Below are 26,264 nucleotides of genomic sequence, written 5' to 3'. Positions count from 1 at the left end.
TCTGTTCGGCAGATGATGTCTGGTTTGTCGGTGGCAACCTGTATGGAAAGATCTGCCAGGTTTGAGCGAAGGTCCCAGATGTTAGAGGTACACATTTTTAAGGAAGAGGGAGAGGAGGGGGCTTTGGGTGCAGGGGAGGGGAGGAGGAGGGTAGGACAATGGAGTGGGTGGGGGGGAGGTAAAGAGAGTTGGTGAAAGTGTGTGGGATTGCAGAAGAGCTAGGGGAGGGGGCCAGATGAGGATGACAAAAGGCTCTGTGGTGCTGGGTTGAGGTACAGTGGGGAGTAATAAGAGAGGGGCAGAAGGCAGTTGAGGATTTGAGGAGGTGGGATGATGAGATGGAGGAGAGAGGGCAGGGAAAGGAGGCAGCTTTGTGAATGTGAGGGGGGCAACTTTGAGAAGGGAGAGTGAGGGGGTGATTAGAGGGAGAAGCGTGAGTAGGGAGAGTTGAGGGAGAAAGGTAAGCGGGGAGTTTTTGAGAAAGGTGAGAGGGAAGCTTGGAGGGGAAAGAGTGTGATGGTTGCTTTGAGCGGGAGGGGTGAGACGGGTGAATTGGCACTGAAGTTGGAAAAAACAGGATGATGGATGGATAGTGAACATGCATTGCACAATGGGATTTTAATTTTTTTTAGTTCAGAGATGCGACAAAAGACATTACTTGAGGGATGTAATAAAGGCGAATGAAGAGAATGGAGAGAAGAATCATTGTAACAGGTGGACTTCAGACAAGGTTTGAATGAAAGGTCGAATTGAGAGCAGTCTGTTGACATAGAAAAAGAGCAGTGAATTATGATACAGTAATGAGAACCACCCGTGTGAAAGCCGAAGTTGAATCATTATAAGGGAGCGTTGTTATTATTACTTACGAAATCTTTTCTTGATGACTTCCGTCATCTGTGTGTGTGTGTGTGTGTGTGTGTGTGTGTGTGTGTGTGTGTGTGTGTGTGTGTGTGTGTGTGTGTGTGTGTGTGTGTGTGTGTCTGTGTGTGTGTGTGTGTTTGTGTGTTTGTGTGTTTGTGTGTTTGTTTGTGTGTATTTGTTTGTAGGCACGATAACTCGAGAACGGAAGAAGCTACCAATGTCAAATTACACCGCGTGATTCAGGAGGGTGATGGCTAGCGCTGATTAGATTTTGGTCAAAATTGGTCAAAGGTCAAGGTCACAGTGAGGTCAAACATTCGATTTTTGATGGTTTGGTACAGAATCATCGTAGAAACTTCTGGTTTGCGTCGCTACCTTCTCAAGAGACAGCTTTTATTAGACAAGGTCAGAGGTCAAGTTGACGATTTCGTAAGTACCAGTCTGTGACTGCTTGTTTTTATTATTATTATTATTTGATGAAGATTGCATAAGATTAGGTGAAGGAAAATATTTAAGAAAAATTATGAGGTGAAAGGTGAATTTGGATCAGCAAATGCAGAGGGTAGAAACAATTCCAGCAGAAACACGTGGTTATGGGAGGTGTGTAGTTAGAAGTGAATTTTTAAAAAATTTTTTAAATAAGGATTGCATAGGATTAGGAAAAGGAAAGGTTGAAGTAAGATCATGGAGGTGTATTGGGAATTTGGATCGGAAAACGCAGAGTGAAGCTGATGGGTCGAAGAAAAGTAACAGGAAGATGAAGGGGGACAGAAACACGTGGTTTTGGGAGGTGTATAGTTAGAAATGATACAAGGAAAAAAACAATTTTTTTTGAAGATTAGGTAAGATTAGGGAATGGAAGATTGAAGGAAGAAAATTTGAAGGTAATGGTGAAAGCAGGTCAGCTCAAATAGAACGAAGATGGTGTGATGGCAGGAGGAAGAAGAAGAAGGATCTTGTGGGTATGGAGGGAGAAAGGGTTTTTGTGGTTTTTTATTATTATTTTATTTTTGTATTTTTAAGACAACAAACAGAGGGTGTAGTTGGGAGGGATAGATGGGGGTGGTGGGAAAAGTGTGAAAAATAGGAACTGATGGTAATAGGGAGAAAAATAAAACTAAACAATCGTACACAGAGACGGAAAGATGGGTAGGCCTCAAGGAAACCTGAAAAGACAAGATCAATGAAAACTCACAAAATTGCACCATGTTTAAAACAAAACCGAACTACGAACACACAGTAAACATGTAGGTAAGAAAATAAACAGTCAAAACATGACAGATAATGAGGGGAAACTTAATTTTGAGAAAGTCGGCAGAGACCCCTGAGAGAACCAGCCATTGCCTCAAAACCCGGAACCGGAAGTCGAACTTTTGAGAGCGTTGTTCAAACCTTTTCTGCATCCTCATCTATTGACAGTGTTTACTGACTTATTAATGGTATTTTTACATTTTGAAATCATTTACCACTGTTTCTCCCTTTAACAAAGGTAAGTTTATTTTTAGTCTCATTATTTCCAAAACTTATGAGATTTTACTGGGTTTATTTTTGTGTGCTTTTTTCTTGCATTGGTTAGGCCCTGCAGGCAGGATAGCCGATTTTCCGTTTAGTTTGGTCAGTCTATTTTGTATTATTATATTTCATTTTATGTTTTAAAGTGTTTGGTTTTATGCAGGTTTATTTATTATATCAATAAAACATCTAATCAAGATGTATTTAGTCATTGCATTGACGTTACTTCAGCAAATCGAATGGTTTTGGTCTCTATGTAAAGATGGTTGGAAGTAGGAAAAACGTCTGAAATAATTGAAATTCGAGAATGCGGGCATTCACAATCTCTCTCTGTCTCTGTCTCTCTCACACATGACGATATAAATTACAGAATATATTTTTTGTAGTTGTAGATGACATGCGTTATATCTATGGGTAAGTCATGTTTTGGCTGTTTTCGATCTGGCAACATTGAGCACATGACGTCAGGGTGGCTCCCTTTAAAGTATGCACCAGGGAGGAGCAACATTCTGTCATCCATTTCTTTGGAAGTGGGCATGTGAATCCCAGTGAAATCCATCGCAGAATGAAAATGCAATATGGTGACGCATGTTTATCGCTGCAGCAGGTGTATGACTGGGACAGGAAGTTTAAAAGAGGAGTTCATTCAGTTTGGGTGTGAGTTGTCGAGGCACTCACCTTGCAGACACGTTGCGGAACTCCAGCACATTTTGAATGATATGATGTGCTGAACCATGGCTAATTTTCAATTCAGAGACCACTTCATCCAGCATAATGCAACGGTTTTTCCTTAGCACACGCTCAACTCCTGCAACCATTTCTGGTGTGTCGGCTGTGTGAGGCCAGCCCAAGCAAGAGGCATCTGCCACACTGAACACAACTTTCAAACTTCCTGTCCCAGTTGTTCACCTGCTGCAGTGATAAACATGTGTCACCATATTGCATTTTCATCCTGCGAAGGATTTCACTGGAATTCATACCCTCACTTCCCAATAAACAGATGACAGAATGGTGCTCGTCCCTGGTGCATGCTTCTTAGGGAGGCACCATCTTGGAACTGCTCCACTGATGTCATACGCTGAATGTTGCCAGATCGAAAAACATGACTCTCACCCACAGATATAACATCTCTCTACAACGACACACATTACATTCTCAGATTTATATTGCCATTTTAAAGTTACTTGTTGACTGCCCTTCGTGTGTGTGTGTGTGTGTGTGTGTGTGTGTGTGTGTGTGTGTGTGTGTGTGTGTGTGTGTGTGTGTGTGTGTGTGTGTGTGTGTGTGTGTGTGTGTGTGTGTGTGTGTGTGTGTGTGTGTCTGTCTATGTCTATGTCTATGTCTGTGTCCATATATATGCATATACACTATTCCTCAGTATTTTACTTTATTTCATTTCCTGGTCTTTTGACGGAAGGCGCACTGATGGAATGTCATAAAAATCAGTGAATCGACATTTTCTGAGAATTTTTTTTTTGAGCAAATACTCCAATATTTGCCACAAATGTGTGTGTGTACATTTATATATAAAATATTTTTAAAACATTCCATTTTTGGGGGGGTTTTGTGGGGTTTTTTTGCAAATCTCGACCATGAGCCTAAACATTGAATATAAAAGCATGACAAGAACAATAAAAATATAAATAATATATTTTGCAAGTTAATTTTCAGTTCCTTGGTCCATTAGACCCATGTTATGTAAAGTCGTCTAGATTTTTTATTCCTGAATCATTTGGTTGAAGCCTCTCCCAACGAGGACAATTTGTATGACTGCCGAATTCATGTTCGAACCACAGACCTTACAGTCTCAGAGTCGATGCTTCAACCATGACACGATTGACACCACTGAATTAGAGAAAATATGAGTTTTGATGTCTGCAGCAAATATCGATTTCATCTCCTTCGTTTTGGTGGGGAGAAAGCTGACTTTTTCTCCCTCAGTTAGGAATACTAGTCATGATAAAGTGTAGTGATGGACGGTGTCATTAACACCATCACCATTATAGATAAGGCTATAAAAAGGGTCAGGTTCTGCCCCATTCTTATTATCTCCACCACCCAAGGTGGACAGTGGTTATGTTTTCACCTCTGTTTGCTCATCTGTTTGTCTGTCTGGCTGTTTATTGGTCTGACTGTGAACAGGATATCTCAAAAAGTTGTGGATGGATTCAGACGAAATTTGGTCAACAGGTTGGGTTTGTGACAGGCCAAATCGATTAGATTTTGGTGAAGATCCAAATCAGGATGGAGATGCGACTTTTTTAATTTTAATAAGCAATTCTTCACTGTTGAGAAATGTAGCCAAAATCGATATAGCATGACATCTCAAAAACTTGTGGATGGATTCGGACGAAACTTTGTGGATGAGTTGGTTCGATGACAAGAACACGCCAATTAGATTTTGGTTCAGGTCAGCAGATCCAGCCTTTCAGTGGATGCAAAGCATAAACTGTTCAGCCCAGTGGAGGTACATTGGCCTGCAAAAATCTTCACCCCCCCCTCCAAAGTTTTCACATTTTGATGCCACCTGAGTTTATTTTATGATGCTTTCAAATCAAACAATATAGAGGGTCTTCACAAACTACTTCAAAGAAAGAAGCTAAAAAATACAGATTATATGTGAACATAAGTTAGATTAACAGAGAAAAATCAGATGATTCTCATTTGCATAAGTATTCAAACCTCTTGCCTAATTAACCCTAAATCACTTAAGGAGCAAATTATTTGTTTTATAGGTTACAAAATAAGTGTAATCAGTTTCACCTGTGTAATCAGTGGTTTCACTACAAATTAAGCTCCCCCACTTATCTAAGGAGTTTGAAGGTGCTACTCACTTGGTCAACCGACAAGGTAAATATGAAGACCAAGGAGCTTTCCAAAGAAGTCAGACATAAAGTGGTGGAGAAGCAACTTTCAGGAGAGGATTAAAAGAAGATTTAAATGTCACTCATTATGCCTTTATGTACGGTGAAATCCATCTTTAAGAAGTGGAAAACATATCGTACCACCCAGACTATACCCAGATCAGGTCGCCCTTTCAAACTCGGCAGCTGGGCAAGCATGAAACTGGTTCAGGATGTCACTATAAATGCAACAATGACTTTGAAAGATCTGGAAGACTCTATGTCCGAGATGGGGGTCAGTGTTCATCAATCAACAATATCCCATTCCCTTCACAAAGCTGGCTTCAATGAACAGGTTGAAAGAACAAAGCCATTACTGAAAAAGACACATCTGAAAGCTCATATGGAGTATGCTTAAAAAGCATCTTAATGATACTGCTGGCATGTGGAGAAAAATGTATTCAGGCAAGACAAAAATTAAATGTTTTGGTCGAAATTCAAAGTGTTACGTCCGACGGAAGCCGAACACTGCACATCACCCAGTCAACCCCATCCGTCCCTGCTGTCCAGCATGGTGGTGGCAGCATCATTTGATGGGGCTGCTTTTCATCAGCATGGACTGGCAAGCTTGTTAGGAATGAAAGGACAATGGATGGTGCAAAGTGCAGGAGAATCCTTGATGAAAACCTGCTTGAGTCAGCCATGAATCTTAAACTGGGTTGGAGATTCCCATTTCAGCAGGAAAATGATCTGAAAAAAGCTAAAGCCACACTGGAGGAGCTGAATAAGAAGAAAATAAATGTTCTCTTGTGGACCAAAGTCCTGACTTGAACCAAAATGAATATTTACGGTGAGACTTTCGCATTGCAGTTCATCGACGATCCCCATCAAACTTAGCACAACTGGAGGAATTTTCATGTGAAGAATTGGCAAATTCTTCCATCTCACACAATCTCACTGTGCAAAGCTGATAGAGACTGACCCAAAAAGATGTGTAGCAGTCATTGCAGCAAAAGGTGCTTCCAGGAAGTGCTGACTCACGGGGCTGAATACTTTTGCAACTACTGAATTTTTATTTCCTCCACCACCAAAGGTGGAAGAAAGTTATGTTTTAACCCCTCTCTGTCTGTTTGTTTGTTTGTTTGTTCATGTGCAGCATATCAAAAAAAGTTGTTGATGGATTTTGACGACACTTGGTGGGCTGGTTGGGTATGTGACAAGGACAAACTGATAAGACTTTGGTGAAGATCAGGATCCAGATCCGGATACTAGAAATTTTTAAGTGATTCTTCTCCATTGGAGATAGGGCCAAAAACTATATATAGCATGATATCGCAAAAAGTTGTGGATGGATTCAGGTGAAATTTGGTGAACACATTGGGTGTGGAACAAAGAAGAATTGGTTCGATTTTGGTGAAGATATGAATCCAGATCTGCATACGAAACTTTTTTAATTTATAAAATGATTATTTACCATTTAGAGGTGGGGCCAAAAACGATATTGAATGATATTTCAAAAATTTATTGGACCCGATATGTTCTACTGGATCAGGAATTGTGGTGGCATAGGTATTCCCTCTGCCAATTGCCCTTCTATGTGGTACATGTTTTTTGCATTTATTCCTGACATGTAACCTCTTTCAACTATAACAATGTCTTGTTTAATCCCTCCATTTATGAACATAAATATTCATTTGGAAAAATTGTTTCTACATAATTCGTAATTCATCTAAATGTGGCATTATTCGTTGGGAGTTAATACTTTTGCAGGCCACTGTATGCGCTCTGCTGAGTGCTGTTCTTGTTCATTGATGTGATGTTGACAAATTTCCATGATTTGTCATGAAAAAGCCTTCAGAGAACAATCTGGAAAAGAGCAAAGGATGAGGAGTAAACAGGGCAGATGAACAGAATTCAGGTATTACGACACTGATGTCATCTGGACCAGTAACGGGGAGTCAAGAGAGGGTAAGAATATTTCCATCTTGGGAGGAGGGAAGTTGGCAGCCTGTTTGAGCCTTTCAACGTGGGGGTGTAAGGTTACAGGAAGAGAGGAAACCACTTTACTTTCAATGTATTAATTTATATCATTTGACTATTTCATTAAGTAAGGCGATTCCTTCTGTTGTTTTTGTCTGCACAAGTTACGGCTGAATGCTTCTGATAAAGGTTATAGCTGTAGAAGCAATTGTAGAACTTTTCCCAGCACACGCTTTACATCTCTGATGCTGAAATTACTAATTATGCTAAAAGCTTTTCATGCTGAAGGGTGGTAACAGCTCTTGTCTTATTGCTTAAAATAAAGTTCTTATTCACCCAAATCCCACAATTTGTACTCCTAATCTAATTAACTAAATATTAATAAACATGCATTTATCGTGATATTACAACATGCAATCACCTCATTATTACTGTAACAGTATCTGTGTCACCACAAGCAACAGCATGCTCCTATTATTGCTGAAATGATTTTATTTTTAAACACACACGCAATATAAGCAAACACACTGCGATAACCTGAATGATGTGTTGTTATGAAGAAACACCCAGGAGAATATTTTAATCTTCCAATCCAGCCAATAAAAATCAAACTTTCTTCTGCACTCCAGCCAAGGTCAATGAAATTTATTACAATTCCACCGTCAATTGCCTTTAGCTTATGTCTTACATATTATTCACCTCCAGACAATTACCTTCAACCTGCATTTTATGTAAGTGTCATCACTGCCAGCTACATTTGACTTGGGTGCATAAAGCTGTCAGGTTTAATTCTGTTGAGCAACTGTCAATTATGAATCTGATTTTTGCTCAAACAACATGGTGGATAGACAATTGTGGTGCAGTACTATGATTGTTTTCCTGCATAGATGAATTTAATTTTTGGAGCAGTACAAATTCTAAAAATATCTTTATACACGATGGCATCCATGGTTTGGCATAGCATGCAGACGTCATGTATATGGTTTTGAAGCTTTGGCTGTGTAATCTCACTGTCCCAGCTTGACATCTTACTCTTTACTGGTCTTCCCGTTTTATGTGCATCTTATCATGTTTCTTTTATCTCCTGCCAGCTCTGTCCTCTATTCTTCTTTGTTGGAGGTCGGACACCATCTGTTTTGGACTTGCAGGTATGTTCAAATTCATGTTTTCTCAGTTGGAATATCCTATCATATATTATTTTTTTCGATCACAGTTATCATCGAAAGCCCAACAAAGTTGTCAAAGTCCAAAACATTGAGGACAAGATGGCTTGTTTGTTTATGACTTTAGCATACATAACAAGAATGACCGAGTTTATTGGCCAATGGTAAGAGTGATGGAGCAGAATTCATGCACACGTAGAAAGACAATTTCCAATAAGACAATGATATACAAGAAACATTAACGTAGTTGGATGCCATTGGGGCCATCATGTCAGCACAACATTTATTGTAAGTTTATCAACCCAATTTCTATGTGGGGGGGGGGGTTGCTGAGGGGTGGCAGGCACAGGTATATCACCAGAGTTGTAGAGAAATTAATATCACAAGAAGTTATAAACATAATTTTTTTTCAGAACAAATGAATAAGAAAGCATTAGGACCACATGATTATAAGAAATCTATTATATACAATGAATTTAATAATTTACCATGACAAAATCCCGAATTAAATAATTATTTTTGTAAAATAAAATATATACTAATAAATATCTGTGTGTGTCTCCTCCATAACTCCAAAATCATGAAACCGAGCAGCCTGAAACTTTGCTCTCATACGATTGGAACTCCAAGAAAGTGTAGGAGTGAAAATTTGGTGTTGAGTTAATTAAGAGAGCCCTTTTGAAGATAATGAATGGCCTTATTTAATTATATCCTATATCATGTGCATCCTTGGACACCCTCGGAGACATCGCTCGCACTTGATGGGGGCCCTAATTCACCATTTTGTTCGGCCCATTCAAACATGCCTCGATTTAGAAACGCAACATACTCTCACGGAATAATTCAATGATATCATCAAAATATTACGTCAAATTTGAGAATCGGATCCGGTGGACAAAATAAGTGTCATTCTGGAGTGCAATCTGAAAAATTTAACAAACTCGCGATTTTAATCAGGAAGTATATTTATGTAAAAAAAATTACATACCCAGACCAGGAATCAAATGCAAGTCCTCTGGAAAACCACATCAGTGCTCTGCCATCTGAGCTATCTGGGTGACTTACAGGCTGGATATGCAATTCTCCCACACAAAAATGTCACACTCTTTCCCCTTCCAGGGCATTCACTTTCAACCAGAGGAGCAGCAAGGGCCAATCCACAAAAGGGATTTCCTCCCCTGTGGGGGAGGCAATTCCATGACTGCTATTATTCACCACAGGGGGCGTAGTAACACAACTATAAACTGGAAGGGCACTCGTGAGAGCGCATACCTCCACCACATTATGCCTGATCCATGAGAACATATCAGGCCCAACACATTTTTGAAATATCACAAGCATAACCCGCGCTCTGCACGACATGTTGGGGTGGGTGCGTTTGAGAAAGGAGCTGATGCAGAGTATCAGTAGTAATTTTACTTTAATGCAGTAAGTGGAATACGATTTCACAGTTTCAGAACCATTTTATTTACTTTTTTTGTACCATGCACCTCATATGGTCTTTGAGATAATGTAATCCGAATATCACGTTACTCGAGCGCAGAACAAAGTCGTAGATAGCGCGACACGAAACCACAAACTCGGAAATAATACAAAATATGCTATACAGTACTATATCGTTTTTGTCCTTATCTTTCAATGGTGAAGAATCGCATAAAAAAATTTGAGTAGCTGGATCCAGATCTTCACCAAAATCTGATTAGTTTGTCCATGTCACACACCGAAATTGTCCACAAAATTTCATCTGGATCTGTCCATAACTTTCTGTGATATCCTGCACACAGACAAACAAACAGAAAGGGGTGAAAACATAACCTCCTTCACCTTCTGTGGCAGAGGTAATGAACTGGAAATAAAGTGGCATCTATAAGTGGGAGAATTGCATATTCAGTCTGTGGGTTGCTGAGGTAGCTCAGATGACAGAGTACTGGTATGATTTTTCCAGAAGACCTGGGTTCAATTCCTGATTTGGGCATGTAATGTTTGATATATATATATATATATATATATATATATATATATATATATATATATATATATATTGATCCCACACAAAAATGTCACACTCTTTCCCCTTCCAGGGTATGGGTATATATATATATATATATATATATATATATATATATATATATATATATATATATATATATATATATATATATATATATATATATATATATATATATATATATATATATATATATATATATATATATATATATATATATATATATATATATATATATATATATATATATATATATATATATATATATATATATATATATATATATATATATATATATATATATATATATATATATATATATATATATATATATATATATATATACACACCTGGTGTTGGCTTAGTGGTTAGGGTGGGGGCTTGGGATCCCAGGGTCCTGAGTTCAAGCCCCGTTGGCTGCTGAATTAACACCAGGGGGTTGACTCAGCCTGTCATCCATCTGAGGTCGGCGAAGTGAGTACCAGTGTACTGGTCCCGGTGTATGCCCCGGTTAGAATAGGTATACCAAATCCCTGTGTGTCGTAAGAGGTGACCAGGGTTGGCGTCAGGAAGGGCATCCGGCCATAAAACATTGCCTCAAGAAAAATCCGAACCCCTGCACAGCAGGGAAAAATGGCTGTAAAAACGGTCATTTTTTATTATATATATACTTATATCCTGTTTATTTATAATTGTGGTACTACACCCACTCTGGTGAATAATAGTGGTTATGGAATTCCACCCCTCCGCCCCCACCCCGCCCCCCCCCCGCTATGGGAAGACCTTCCCATACCCTCCCCTCAAACTTCTTTTACATTCCCTCCCCTCACACGACTTTTCCATGCGATTTGTCCGTGCTGCCTTCCCCTTCCCCTTCCCTCGCGCTTCCTCCCTCTTCCACCACACAACTCTCTGGAGGTCGTGGAGAGGAAGGGGTGTCAGAGAATGTGCGATTTGGACAAAAGAAAGTTTTTGGGGTTTTTTTGTTGTTTTTTTTTTATAGCAGTCGAAACTGCTGCTTGGATCAATCCAGTTTTTATAAAGCAATGAAGCACCAGATCATGGCACGATACTAGGATAGACGAGAGGTACGCATCCCCGCTCTTTACTGTCTCACCTGGGTTTGTATCCCAAGTCAGCTATAAACTGTCATCCCGGTGTTTCACAGGCAGGTCAATTCATCAATGTGTGTGCCATCTCTCAGAAGGACGTTCAGCTGGGCGTCACATCCACCAGAATCCCCCCTCTCCTCTCCGAGCTCCCCACTCCCTCTCTCACCCCTCTGCCTCTCTCACCCCTATTCCACCCCCAGTCTCTCTCCCATATCTCTCTCTCTCCCATATATATATATATATATATATATATATATCTCTCTCTCTCTCTCTCTCTCTCTCTCTCTCTCTCTCTCTCTCTCTCTCTCTCTCTCTCTCTCTCTCTCTCTCTCTCTCTCTCTCTCTCTCTCTTCCGCTCTCTGTCTCCCGCTCTCTGTCTCCCGCTCTCTGTCTCCCGCTCTCTCTCTCTCTCTCTCTCTCTCTCTCTCTCTCTCTCTCTCTCTCTCTCTCTCTCTCTCTCTCTCTCTCTCTCTCTCTTTCTCTTTCTCTTTCTCTTTCTCTTTCTCTTTCTCTTTCTCTTTCTCTTTCTCTCTCTCCCTCCCCCTAATATTCCCATCAGCGAAGCAATGGGTTCCATTTGCTAGTATAAAATATATGTGCTAAGATAGGAATAAGTGTTGAGATGAAATACTTGTTTTTGACAGCAGCATACATAACACTTCCAGTTCTGGGATTTTTTTCATGCGTTTGTTGAATCTGCCACTTCCGTTTCAATCTCATTAGAGTTAACTTTTCTGAATCGGATTTGTTGCGTTTTTCTGTGATACTGGACCTTCATCCATGTATTGCTATTATATCCTGTCCAATATTCGGTGTTAAATTGCACCTAGTTTGTGCTGTATCTGTCAAAGTCGTTTTTGTGTTATTCAAGGCTCACTTCAGTCACTCCTCGGATAGCAAAAGTGAATAAGAACTTCTCTGATGCTGATGACCCTCCTCTTCACATGTCGTGATATGTAACTTGATTTTGATACGTGCTTTTATAAATACAAACCAGAAAGCATCCCAAAATGCAAAGCCCATCCGTGTCTGTGATAAACTTGAACTTAACGTCACGAAAACAACAGCATACCTTCATGTGTGTATTAAAAAATAGGTGGAGTGTGAGGAGCACTCTTCCGATCTCCATTTTCTGCACCAAAGCGTCACCTCCAATACAGGGGCCTTGGCCCATTGACTCTGTCAAGGACAAAGATTTATGGTCAACATCAGTCAAACATCAAACGAAGCCACCTTTCCGGATTTCAGACATATTTTCCCTCCAAGGAAGGCACCATTTTATACAAAAATAAAAAGGTTAAAAAACTCAACAAAAAACATTTAAACAGCTTCGGCCGTGCACCTTGACCCCATGGCCAAAGTACATAGTCCAACAAGACTGTCCCATTGGCACACACATGCCCCTCAACCCAAAGGCTGAAACACATGGTCAAACAAACACACATCCTAACGACGAAGGGCTAGAATGCATGGTCATACAATTGGACCCCTCCATCAGAGTGAGCCCCCATGACTTCAACAGCATTTTCATCAGGACGCCATATCCTATCACCATCTACCAAAAGATGACCAGATTCTTCGTTTATACATCAGTCGTACCTCCTGGCTGTAGTGGTGAGCATCAGCCATGGATTATGTCTCACATGGTAAACCGCATGATTCATAAAGAGCAAACCGTCTGTCTGCCACCCAGACATCTGTTCCCGCTAATGCAAACCAATCAACTAGAAGGCACGTGGTGTGATCGGTTGGTAACCAGGCCACTCCTTTTCCTCCAGCCGTCCAAAACATCACCGCCATATTTTTTGCTCCACATTGCTCTGATTGTTTAGAGGCCTCTGATATAAATTTGAAGACTGAACAACGCATCCTCTATCATAAAATAAAGGTACCGTTTTGAGGAAACAAAGGTACATTTTGATAACAACTCCAACGAGGTAATGCATGTTTTGTCTGCAGCGATCACAGCGGCGGTCTAATATCCACCGCCCAATGAAGGCACGTTAATTCTCAAATACAGAGGAAAGAAAATAGTGATATTTCTTTTTTTTTTTTAAATTAACTTTTGGTTTTCACCCGACTTATCAAGGCTTATAAACAAACTGATGGACATGTCAGATTATGTGAAGTAAATAAACATTAAAATTGGCTCGGCCGTGAAATACCTGCGTCCGTAATTAATTAGTCGGGAGGATGGGGAAATTCACGAGAGATATTTATTATGTCCATGTACATGTGCCTTTTAAAAAAGTTATGTACACGCACACTTTGAAGTTGTATGAAATGTACGTGTCCACTTTCGTATACCTAACATCACCTCTGAATGTATGTACATTTTAAAACTGAATGGTATGTTTTCATTACCACGAAAATAGTCATGATTATTAATTGAAGTGTTTAATAATAATTTTAAAAAAAGTCTTTTTGTTGGTGTTTTGTATGTACTGTATGCGGTTGAGATGTCCAGTGGTGTGTTGTTCCCAAGTAGCTATAGCTTCTGTATTTTGTCGAGCACTTGCCAAGCCAGCGGTTCCTTATCAATTGTTTTTCAAGGAATGCTTGCTTGAGTGCTTAAACCACTTGGCAACTGAACACAACCCAGATTCATTACATGGCGACGAGGATAACCATCTACACCAGAACTTATTTCAGCCATATCGATGAATTCATCCCTCAGAGGGTGGGGAGGGAGGAGGCAGGGGAAGGGGTGGGGAGGGAAGAAGGACCTGACGTTAAAACACCACGTACCACAGCTGATGTAATATAATTTAAAGGATTGCTGTAAATGATGTTAATTTCACAACATCCTATATTGAACATAATTTAAATTGTAAACCTCAAAATATATTTCCCTTAACTAAAGTAAGAACCTTACACACACACGCACGCGCACACACACAATTGCAAAACCCTGTGTCCCGCTGTGCATGGTCCGGGCTAATAAATATTATTTTAGCATTTGTAAAATTGGGCTTGAAGTAAAAGAAAATATATAATTGTTTCAAGATCCAAGATCCAAGTCATGTATTATTGTGTTCTTCTTTGATTGCCGGTGCAGTATTGTTATTTTATGGTGTTTTATTTGCATATTACTGTCGATTTTCAATGCTGTTTTTGCTCAATGGTTCTGATCACAGTCTCTAACTTCTCAGAGTAATTTTCTACAATTAATTGCTCAGTATGTACCAAGAAATATATGCAGAATAACCATCTCATGAAATTGAGTGGAGATCGCAAAATGACAAAAAAAAACACAACTAAAATTTGGGAGAGGATAAATGTTTCGAGGTTCTACATTTCAATCACAGATTGGCCTTCGACTTCGGCTAAGAAGGACATGTTCACCATTCAACAATATGCTTCTCGAGGAAGTGGGGGGGGGTTGTAAAAGGAGGTAAGGGGGTGAGATTAATGTTCAGAAGACAGACTACAGATGACATTTGGCATTATTGCAAACTCTGCTCGAGAAAAGGCAGAATATCTAAACTATGTCTTGGCCTTTAAATCTCATGTAGCCACCCATGCCATTCTTTCCCTACCTTACCCAGACATACCAACTGTCTCCTGAACTCTGTGCCCTTCTTACCCAAGAATACATTTTGTCCAGCCTTGACCCTGCTTTGGCAGCAGATCCAGATAGCATGAGTGCCCATGTTCTCAAATCCTGCTCTGCCGTTCTTGTTTCCCCTTGATCTGCCCTATTCAGTTTGTTCTTATCTCCTTTGGTAGACTCACTTCTGCATGGAATCAGGAAACGTCACTTCTGTCTACAATAATGGTGCTCAAAGAGACAATATAAGAACAACAGGCCAGTCAGTGAGTTTGCTTCCAATTACAAGCAAAATCATGGAATTCATTTCTTCTGATGTGATCATCTTTCCTGTTTACAAACAGTATGATCTCTGATAATCAGTTTGGATTCCATCCTGGTTACTCAATTCTGAACATGCTTCTGCTCATCTCTAAGCACTGGTTGGAAGCCCTTAATCTCAAACAAGAGGTTCGAACCATCTCCCTGAACATATCTCATGCATTTGACATAGTCTGGCATCCTGCTTTGTTTGCCAAGCTCTCTGCCCATGGTACAGAAGGCCACCTTCATTCTTTTATTTCTGGCTTTCTCCACTCATGCAGTCAATGTGTGGTTATCAATGGAACCCTCTCTTCCTCTCTCAGTGGAGGTTGGAGTTCCCCATGGCATTGTCTGGGCCCAGTCTTGTTCCTCATCTAAATAAATGACCTCCAGTGCCCTGGAAAATCCTCTCTTATTTTTTGCAGGTGACCACATTGTGTTGTTCAGTAGCCCAGCTCTCTGCTCGGCAGAAAGTAGCTGCACCTCTCTCTGCTGATCTGATAAATGGAACATGTCCTTCGATCCTGGAAAATCTCAGTCTAAACCTATCACTCCAGAAGGATTGTCAAACGAACCCACATATCTATTTCCTTGGTCATTCACTCGAAAAGGTTCTGTCTGTTGAACTTCTAAGCCTCAACATCAGCCATGAGTTTTCCTGGGCTGACCAGATAGTAAAGCTGGTGTCCAAAGCCAACCACAGAATGGGCATCCTCCATCGATAAAGGTTTTTCCTTGGAAAATCAGAGCTACTCACAGTCTACAAGACTTTTGTCCGTAGCTCAATGGAGTACTACTCTCCACAATGGGCTTGAGCCCAGCATCAGAATCACTTCTGTCTCTACTGGAATCTGTGGAATCTAAAGCTCTCAAAATTATTGGAATCTCCCATCATGAGGCACAGGAATTGTTGCTCTCGCATCGTAGGCATGCTGCTAACTGTGGTCTGTTTTTTCTACCATCACTTTTCCGATATTGCTTCCTCTGCTCTCTCAGTCCTCTGAACCTCCAGATGTATTCCAGGATGCATGTGTTCTTCCATCAATCCACTCCTGGTTAGGCTTCCAAAATCTCAGATAACTGCACATCTGAACTCTTTTATTCTTCTCTTCTCCCATCTATGGAAGCTCCTTCCAGAGGCTGTTCTGTCTAAGTCTTCCCTCCAGGGTTTCAAGCAAGCAACTTTACTGTAATGTTTTGTCACCTCCAATTCTGACCCAAGATATTTAATTAACTTCTCCTGACCCTACCATCTTCCTTGATAGTTTCAGTATTTCCTCCTCTCCTCCCTCCTCTTTTGCTGTTTTTTAGTTCCCTTGATGTTTTTGCCATTGTCAGTTCTACCTTCCTCTTCCGTGAGCCTCACTCCTGTAATAAAAACAATAAGAGATTGGAAGAAAAGTAAGGTTCAGAAATTAATGGATGTGCAGATGAGTTGGTTTAGGCACATGTGTTAAAAAAGGTGAAACATGTGTCTGCAAAAGGCTCCAATATTTCCAGCAATCATCTTTTCGTAATCCAATTACCATCCTCAATGGGTATACTAAGGTATAGTAGTTTAAAAGTTGGACTTTCGAGACAATTTGTTCTCAGAAGATAAAACTTCAATTGTTTTTGCTATTGTGGTTTAGGCCAATTGTAATCACTGCACATTTCTTATGGAATGTTGTTTCGAGACACTCTGTTATTCTTTGATATTGAACAATCATCATAAAGTGCATGACACAATAACTGTTTTTTGGAATATTAATGATGCATTCCTGTACCTAAAGGTAACAAAAACAAAAACTTTGAATCCATGAGATGGAGTTCTATTTAGTATTTTTCATTTTCCCACCATTTCTCAGTGATGAATGCCCATTAGTTGTTAGCAGAAGTGACAAACAAGAAACAATCAGTGCTCATTATGTGCACCTGTGTCATTGTATCCTCGAGGGCACCATATCTGGGATGTTGGTCTTTTTACTTGCATTATGTTGAAAATCTACAAGAGTTCCATGTTGCTGCTGTTGGTGGTGGTCGTATGGCAGCTTAGCTGCTAGGGCAGCTATAATTTCTTGAAGCGCGACTGTGTCGCTGATGCAGTGCCCCTCTATAGTATACACACTGGAACTGGTACTCATTTCGCCAACCTCGGAAGCATCCAACCTCGGAACAGGCTGAGTCAACCCCCTAGTGTATTAATTCAGCGGCTGATGGGGCTTGAACTCAGGACCCTAGGATCCCAAGCCGCCACCCTAATCACTGAGCCAACACCAGGCTTTGCTGCTGTTGTTAGGGTTCTTGTTGGGAGTCGATTGGTGAAATGTGCACTCGTTGTTTGGACAGCTGCCAGACCCCACCCACATTTGTCGCTTGACTCCACCCACCATGGCACCCAAATGAAATGATATGGCTACCATCTTGGTGTTCTGATGGGCCGAAGATATCAGGCCTATAGGCCTCTGCTGATGATATGCTGCCTGTTTTGTTGTTGTTGTTGTTGTTGTTGTTGTTGTTGTTGTGTCGCAGGTTGTGACCACATTGCGGTGATTCTTGTTATCAAAATAAGAAACAATTTGAAGTGCCATTTTATTATGGGAGGTTGCATTAACAGAGCAGCAAGTGATGTGTTTAACCCCCAATTTAAAACTTATGATATGTAAAGAAGGATTTATACATGTGTTGTTCAGATAAAACAGCTTTATTTTATGGTTTTCTGCTTCCTGTGGAGTGAAATAGTTCATACTTTTGAAAGTTGAAGTCACAACAGAGTGTGTGGACATTTGGAATCTGAATCACTTTCATGTTTTGAGGTTCATTTCTGCGTATGGGTGTCTCATTGCTGGACTTTTAACATGGAGGGAAAGAGAAACACGCATCAAAATTTTCAAGACCACCCGTGATTATTTTTTTAAAATTGAGCAAACTATTAACGAAAGGGGAAAGGTAGCCTACATGAGCGAGAAGGCTAAATTGTGGCCTGACAGATCAGCTAGAACCATTTAAAAGACACAAAACTCATTTACAACATTAAATTGCATGGATCATAAAATAGCTGAGACTCAAGTTTTGATGCGTTTTACATTGCTGCTGATTTTTACAGCGCGAGCGCTGTATACAATTGCACAGAGTTTGAAATGTCCCCGGTGTCTACCACGTCTCCGGTGTCCTCTGCCCCCCTCCCCCACGTGCCTCAAGACAGCCAATGACGGCCGTCCGGTAGATGCAGTGCTTAACCTCGATGGAAATAGCAAGAATTTCCGGAAATACCCGAGTATTTCAATGGAAATTTGTGAAACTAATGTGTTATATATGTGAAAAACATTTAATTTATTGCTTGATGGGAAAAAAAACCAAGAAACGCGCCCCTCTCATGTACGAACGAACGAAAGACGTCATTTCCGCCCACCATCGCATTTCGCGCCGATCGCCGAATGCTGAAAGCTAAGTTCTTCTTATGCTATCATTCTTTTGCGGCCTCCTGCCACGCTGTATCGAACGATTTCATTCCTTCTGTTATATATATAAAAGGTGCTTATCACAATAATAACAAGATTTTTACATTTCAAATATTAAGTATGCTTTTAATTGTTTTTCAACTGAAAAAGCATAAATTGCATATTTTAACATTAGCGTACTCATTTGCTTCACCACACGAGCTGTATTGAAGGATTTCACTTGTTTTTCATGGAGTGATGTTGAAAAGTGTCACAATTAAGTTGATATTCATAAAACTTGCATGGAGCTTCAACATGGCAACAGGTTTTCTGAAGTTTTCTCTAAATATGCTGAATGAGGCTTTCTGTGAATGATGCAGGGCAGGTAGTATAGCAGGAATATACAGTAATTAGAAGATGATAGTGATCTGTCAATATTCAGTGACGATGACCTGATTGCAGAGGAAAAAGGGAATAAAAATACCATTGACTTGTGATATTTCTTCTGAGAATTCTTCTACAGAAACCTGCTCTCTCTTATGCACAGATTCATCCCATCTCATCTTTGGTTGTCTTGCTCATCCTCCCACTCTTGGTGATCTGAATCCTGTGATGAGCTTTAAAGCATGCTTGCATTCTCTTCCTGCAAGGCAAATTCAACCGAACGTAACCTCAGATCATTCCACAAAGCCCACAACAAATGTGGGTCTACTCTCAAGAGAGCGAGAAAGCAACATCTGCCCATTCTCAAGAATGACCTTTCAAACTTGTCTACCTCCTCTAAAACCTGGTGGTGTCTTGTCAAGTCCTTCTCTGGTGTATGATCCCCTTCCATCCCTCCCCTCACTTCAAATGGCACAACAGCTGACTCCCCTCACGAGAAGGCCGAATGCCTCAATTCTGTCTTTGCTTTAAATACTTGTGTCCCCAACCCCTCTATCTCTGTACCTTCCCCAACCCCTTCCCAGTCATACCCAACTGCGACTGAATTTTGTGTCTTTTTCACCTGAGAAGGTGAAATGGTTCTGGCAACCATCAACTCTGATTCTGCAACTGGACCAGATGGCATCAGCTCATGTGTCCTAAAAATCTGCTCTGCTGCTCTTGCACTTACTCTCATGTCATTTAACATAATTCATCTTCCATCTCCAATGACCTCATCTCAGGTTTTGGATTCAGACCATTCAGTTTTGGATTTTGGATTCAGACCTGGTTATTCTATCTTGACAGTTCGGCAGCAGCCACTTTCCTCTCCTCAGACCTTGACCAAATCACAAACTGGTCAAGCACTTGGAATACTGTATGTCCTTCATTGCTGAGAAATCCCATACACTCACGCTCTCTCTCCAAAAGGACCAGACTGCAAACCCTCCCATCTACTTTCTCAACAACCCTCTCAAAGTGGTTCAATCATTCAGTCTTGGTTCTCACTTTCAGCCATGATCTCTCTTGGGAAAGCCACATTTCAAAGTTGGTCTCCAACGCCAGAAGCCGGCAAGGCATCCTCCATCATGCAAAGTCCTTCCTTGGCACATCTGAGCTAATATCCACTGACAAGGCTTTCATCTGTAGCTTGATGGAGTACTGCTCTCCTCTCTGGGCAGTCCCCTCTGCCTCACATCTTGCTTAGCTTGACATCATGGAAACAAAGGTTTTTAAGATCATTGGAATCTCTTGCGATGAAGCTTGGTCTATGGGCCTATGACTTCACCATCACCAAAAGGTTGCTGGTCTCTGTCTTTTTACACCTCATTTTTGTTCCTGCACCCTCTGCCCTCTCTGTGCTTTGTCCCACCCAGGTATCTGCAGGATGCACATGGTCCACCAGCAACCCCTTCCCAGTGAAACTGCCTAAATCCAGAAGCACTGCTCACCTTCACTCATTTTTTTCCTTCCCCCCCCACCCCCCCCCCCACTCCTGTGGAACCACTTTCCGCACTCTCTTCAATCTCATTCTTTCCTCCAGGTCTTCAAGACAACTGTTCACCACCATTTCAAGTCATCCACCATCCAAAATCATGATCTCTTTTTTTTACCAGTTAAGCAGGACTGGATCTAGAAAGGTGACAATGGGACATTTCTCCAGGGCCTAAACTCAATGGGCCCGCAAAAACATACGATACATTTATTTATTTATGAGCAAATACCACGTCCATAACTTCGCTGATGGGAATACTAAGTATGAGGAGAAAAAGAGAGTGAGGAGGTAGAGTGAGGAGGTGTAGGGGGAAAGTGAGGGGTCGGAGTGGAAGTAAAGAGGGGTCAGAGGTGAGGGGTAGATTGGGGAGGGGGGGTTCGAGGAGGAAGGGAGAGTGTGGCAAGGTGGGGGAAGGGAACGCGGACATGCGGTGGAGCCTCAATTACAATTCATACTGTTTCATCACAATGATTCTGAATAGAATAACGGTGAAGATGGAAACAAAATAATGTCTGAAATCCATTTTCTACCCATCATACTATAAATATCGCCCAGAGACAAACACCGCCCGGGCACGTCCGGAGATAAATACTGCCTGGACACGTCTGGAGACAAACATCTCCCAGACATAAACACTGCCAAGACATGTCCAGCTACAAGCATTAATTACCTGAACATAAATAATGTCTGGACACATCCGGAGATGAACATCACTCAGACATAAACACTGCCTGGACGTGTCTGGAGACAAACATCTCCCAGACATAAACACCGCAAAGACACGTCCGGCGACAAGCATTAATTTCCTGGACATAAATACCATCTGGACACATCCGGAGATGAACATCACCCAGACATAAACACTGCCTGGACATGGCCGTTGACAAACGCTGTTCAGACATAGTCAATGCCCGGACACATCCGGAGACAGAGATAGATGTGTGAGAGGGTGCTGCACTGTATAAGGAGAGGGTGAAGCAAGGATGGGACAGACAGAGATTTAAAAAAAAACAAAAAACAGGTGCATTATAGATGTTTCAAGATGTACATCAACATTAATATTTATAAATAGCTGCCAATTGTCATGTGGCGGTGGAAAGAAAATTGGCTCTAATTTAGAAAACATGTTAATATGGCAAACAGATCAGAAATCGGGTGTTATTAAATATATTTTGCTTTGAAACTCACAAAGAGAAACCATATAACCTTTCTAAAGCACACCGAGTCGTAAAATAATCAATTGCTTTCGAAACAGTCACGAGGACAAAGGAAAATGTGATCGCTCATTCGCTGCTGAGGTTAAAAATTGTCTGAAACCCCTGCCCAAATTAGCTCATCTGATCATGTGTTTATGAAGGTCAACATCTCTCTGGCCATTCTCAGAGAACAGCCTCGGTGCCATCGAGTCATGCAGTTTACTCATGCAAACTGGCAGGGACTGCAAGCTACCATCACACTTCAGGACTGGTCTCCTATATCTACTGCCCCTGATGTTAACTCAGCCTAGGAATTCTTTCACAGAATCTCTCTATCTCTATCTCTATCTCTCTCGTTCAAATTCATCTCATCATCGATTATCCTACCGTTCTTCATGCCCATAGTACACTGAATCCTGTGGTGATCTCTCTCCGAAAGAACTGTGGGCAAACTCTTGTATCTACTTTCTTAACAATCCTCTTGAGGACGTTTCAATCATTCAAACTCCTGGTACTCACTATCAGCCATGATCTTTCTTTGGCAAACCACATTTCAAAGTTGGCCTCCAAAGTCAACTGCCAACTGGGCATCCTCCATCGTTCAAAATCTTTCCTTGGCATACCTGAACTCCTATCCACCAACAAGGACTTCATCATCAGCTTGAAGGAGTATTGTGCTCCCCTGTGGGCTGGCTCCCCTTCCTCATATCTTGCTCAGCTTGACACAGTGGAAACCAAGGCCTTTAGGATTATTGGAATCTCCCACGATGAAGCTGTCTATGAGCTCATCACTTCACGATCACAGATAGGTCAGTGGTCACTCATCTTGATGTCTTGATCACTGCCTCCTTTCTGATCTTGTATCTTTTTCTCTTTCCATGCTTTGTTGCCCACCCCCTCCTCCGCCCCAGATTTCTCCTGGGCTCACATGGACCACCTTCAACCCCTTCCTGGTGAAACTACCTAAATCCAAGATTACTGTTCCTCCCCACTCATTTGTTCCTCTTTTTTCCTGGCTGTGGAACCAACTTCTTTATCCTATTCAATCTCGTTCTTCCCTGCATGTCTTCAAGACAGCTGTTCATCACCGTCTTAGATTGGCCCCAATCTAAAACCATGATATCTTCAAACCACATTAACACTCCCATTCCCCCCCCCACTACCCCTCACTCACCCCAATTCCTCCTCCTTCCAAATTTCCATTTTTCCTTCCTGAGAGGTTCCTTCTGTATCCATCTTGTCCACCCCATGTATCCTCTCCTGCCCCTTATTCCTACCCAGACTACGAGCTCTTCCACGAGCCTGGACTGTGTATGCAAAAAAAAAAAAAAATTGTGGAGCATCGTGTTAATTCTTGAACCTCATTTGGCCCCTCCCAGTCTGCAGCCTCGAGTTAGAATTTATCAACTTCTCAATCATAAATAGAAAATAAATAAATTAGTGAACATTTAATTGTTTACAAAGCGACGACACAGAAAAGAGAATCAATGAAAAAGTTAATTTCACAAGTAAATAAAGTCAACACAGAGGTAAGTGACATGCATTTAAGGAATAATTGATGGGTCACATGGTTTGGCAGCCATATTGGATTGAAGAAAGATATTAAATAATGTTTTCTCTGGAACCGTGTAATCAATCGACATGAAACTTCACAATTATGATCCAGTGGTGATGGAGAATACATGTTTTAAATTTCAACTCAATCGGACACATTGTCTGGCAGGCAGAATTATTTTATGTTTTTTTGATATGGGTTCTGTTTTTTTAATGAATAAGGCTCACTTGGGTCTGCTTGGATGGGTATGGGGGTAGAGGAGTAGCAGCTGAAATGTGAATCCTATCCAGTTTCCTCCTGATGACTTCATCTTTGCATTTTGCTTGTTTGGGTTCCTTCTGATTAGTCCAATGCAGGACTGTACCTATTTGGTCTTCCATTTGATTTGAATTTAATTTATTTTACTCCCATTCTAAATTCAATTGAATAATAATTTTTTAAAACGTCATGGGTCAGGGTCAGGTGTCCGATCAAAGCGGGGTTGCATCAAAGCGGGACATCTTGATACATCATTAAAGCGGGTCATCACTGCCATCAGTTATAAAGTGGCAGTTCTAATTATGTCCCTTATTAATTACGTGACACGTCAGCACAGTGACAACCACCACAAAATATACACCACACCAAACTACACAAACACTACACAAAACAAGTCCTGGTGAGGGTCGGCAATCTATGATTGCTCCATTTCTTATTTGAATTGAATTATATACTTGAACACTGGAGAGCAGAAATCGCCATCATAATACTTCCAAGAACCTCCAGTTTTGCAGTATACTGTACTTCAAGTTAAATAAAGGTTCAAAGGGGTGAAGTATAAAGGTGGTTAAAATCATTATTTTACTAAAATTGAATATATATATATATATATATATATATATATATATATATATATATATATATATATATATATATATATATATATATATATACTTAAACGCATGGGGTATCGTGTTCTATGAACTCTCTAGATTTAATTGAGATTGCTCTTTAGGAATCAACTTTTCATATCAATTTTATTTTTTATCTATGGTATATGAGTACATAAATACATCCCAATATCATGTTTCCAAATACAAGAGATTTTCAATTGGTGTTATTTTTGAACTGTCGAATGGTGTAACAAACATTTTGTTTTTAATGAAGCTCCAGCTATGAGCAGGATGACAAAGCAGAGCCTGCTGCTCACTACAGCCTCCCCACAGTTAGGTCATACTGCAGCATCAGACATGAGAATATTATTACATTCTGTCCCAACATGCTCTCATTCCTCTGTCACTGCAGTGGGATATACCCTACAGGGGTGTGCAGGATAAACTTTGTCATCGTGTGCAGTATGCGAGCTGGAATGTTTGTTCCTTTCATTTTCAAATATCTTGGCTGCAGATTTGATTATTGAACACAGACAATATGGTTTGTGGTCAAAACATCCTCCAGTCAGGATTATTGTGGCAATAGTGGTGGGAAACATCTGGTTCATATTCCTGGTACAGTTAAGGGGTGTGTGTTTGGTATGCATTTTCATTGCCTTTTACCATTCCTGCTGATGACGAACACAAACTTTGGTTTGTTGTAGAGGACAGACTCAAAATAATACAGCAAAATGCTTAAGGATGTAGTTGCTTGGCAGGGGGCTTGAGAATCACATATTTGGGTTACGATCCTTCTTGCTCACAATGATTATCATAAATATCAGAGCAAACACAAATTTGGGACATTCACTAATTCTGAAAATGAATATGAGAGAGAAGCTTGAGAATCTTAGGGGCCATTCAAAAATTACACAATGCATTTTTTTTGCCCAAATCTGACACACACCCACCTCACTCTAACGCTCCTTAACGCTTCAGCAGACACCCACTAAAATATTACGTAATTCTTGATGAAGACAACCCCCCTACTCCTCCTATTTCATACCTTAATCTTGGAATGCAATTTATTACATTGAATTTTTTTCAGTTACTATGAACTATATTTGAAAAAGTAAAGGTGGTAGGGTGTAGCTGCTCGGATTCAGTCGGTGTAGCAGAATGATGTAATCAGAGTGATGACGTACTGTGTCTACTTAAACTGCATGGAGTATCGTGTTCTTTGAACTCTAGTTTTGAGATTGCTCGATAGGAATGAACTTTTCATATCAATATTATTTTTTTTTTATCTAAGGCATACGAGTGATGGTGCATTATTACAGAGTGATGTTTTCACCCATGTTTGTCTGTCTGTGTAAAGGATATCTCAAAAAGTTGTGGTCGGATTTGGAAGAAATTTGGTGGAGAGGTTAGGTGTGTGACAAACATGAATTGATTCGATTTTGGTGAAGATCCAGATCCGATAATTTTTCAAGTGATTCTTCACCATTGAGAGATACGTCCAAAAACGAGAAATAGCATGACATCTCAAAACGATGTAGATGGATTCAGACGAAAGTTGGTGAACAGATTGAGTATATGTCAACGACGAATTGATTCCATTTTGGATATGATAATTTAAAACAGTGATTCTTCACTATTGAGAGATATGGCCAAAAATGATATACTGCATAGCATGATATCTCAAAATGTTTTGGACGAATGACAAAACTTGGTGGATGATCACGTTGGTTCGGTTACAAGAACAGGTCAATTCGATTTTGTTTCAGGTCCAGATCCAGATCGGGCCTATCAGTGGGATACAAAAGGTAAACTGTTCAGCCTAGCAGAGGCATCCGCTGTACCAAGTACTGTTCTAGTTCTGCATGAAATATCGTGGTGAGCTACTTTAGAGGCCACTATTTATTCGCGATGCAAATATGACAGACATTTTTATCCCTCCTCTTCGAAGTGCATGATGACCTTTGTGTTGGAC

At 40.5% G+C, this 26,264-nt stretch overlaps 1 long non-coding RNA gene across 2 annotated transcripts in view; it reads right to left on the bottom strand.

Annotated features, from left to right (window-relative positions):
- The window catches only part of LOC147030098 (uncharacterized), a 152,416-nt gene that overhangs the window by 94,095 nt on the left and 32,057 nt on the right, over positions 1 to 26,264 (bottom strand). For both annotated transcript variants that reach the window (XR_015056229.1, XR_015056228.1), the window contains exon 2: positions 12,552 to 12,658. This is a non-coding gene — a long non-coding RNA (uncharacterized LOC147030098). The remainder of the gene's footprint in view (positions 1 to 12,551; positions 12,659 to 26,264) is intronic.

Source organism: Eptatretus burgeri, chromosome 3, assembly GCF_056783735.1.
Source record: "Eptatretus burgeri isolate ZD-2024b chromosome 3, Ebu_testis_v1, whole genome shotgun sequence".
NCBI lineage: Eukaryota > Metazoa > Chordata > Myxini > Myxiniformes > Myxinidae > Eptatretus > Eptatretus burgeri.
The sequence above is the reverse complement of the archived record's forward strand: the minus strand, read 5'-3'. Positions and strand labels throughout refer to the sequence as shown.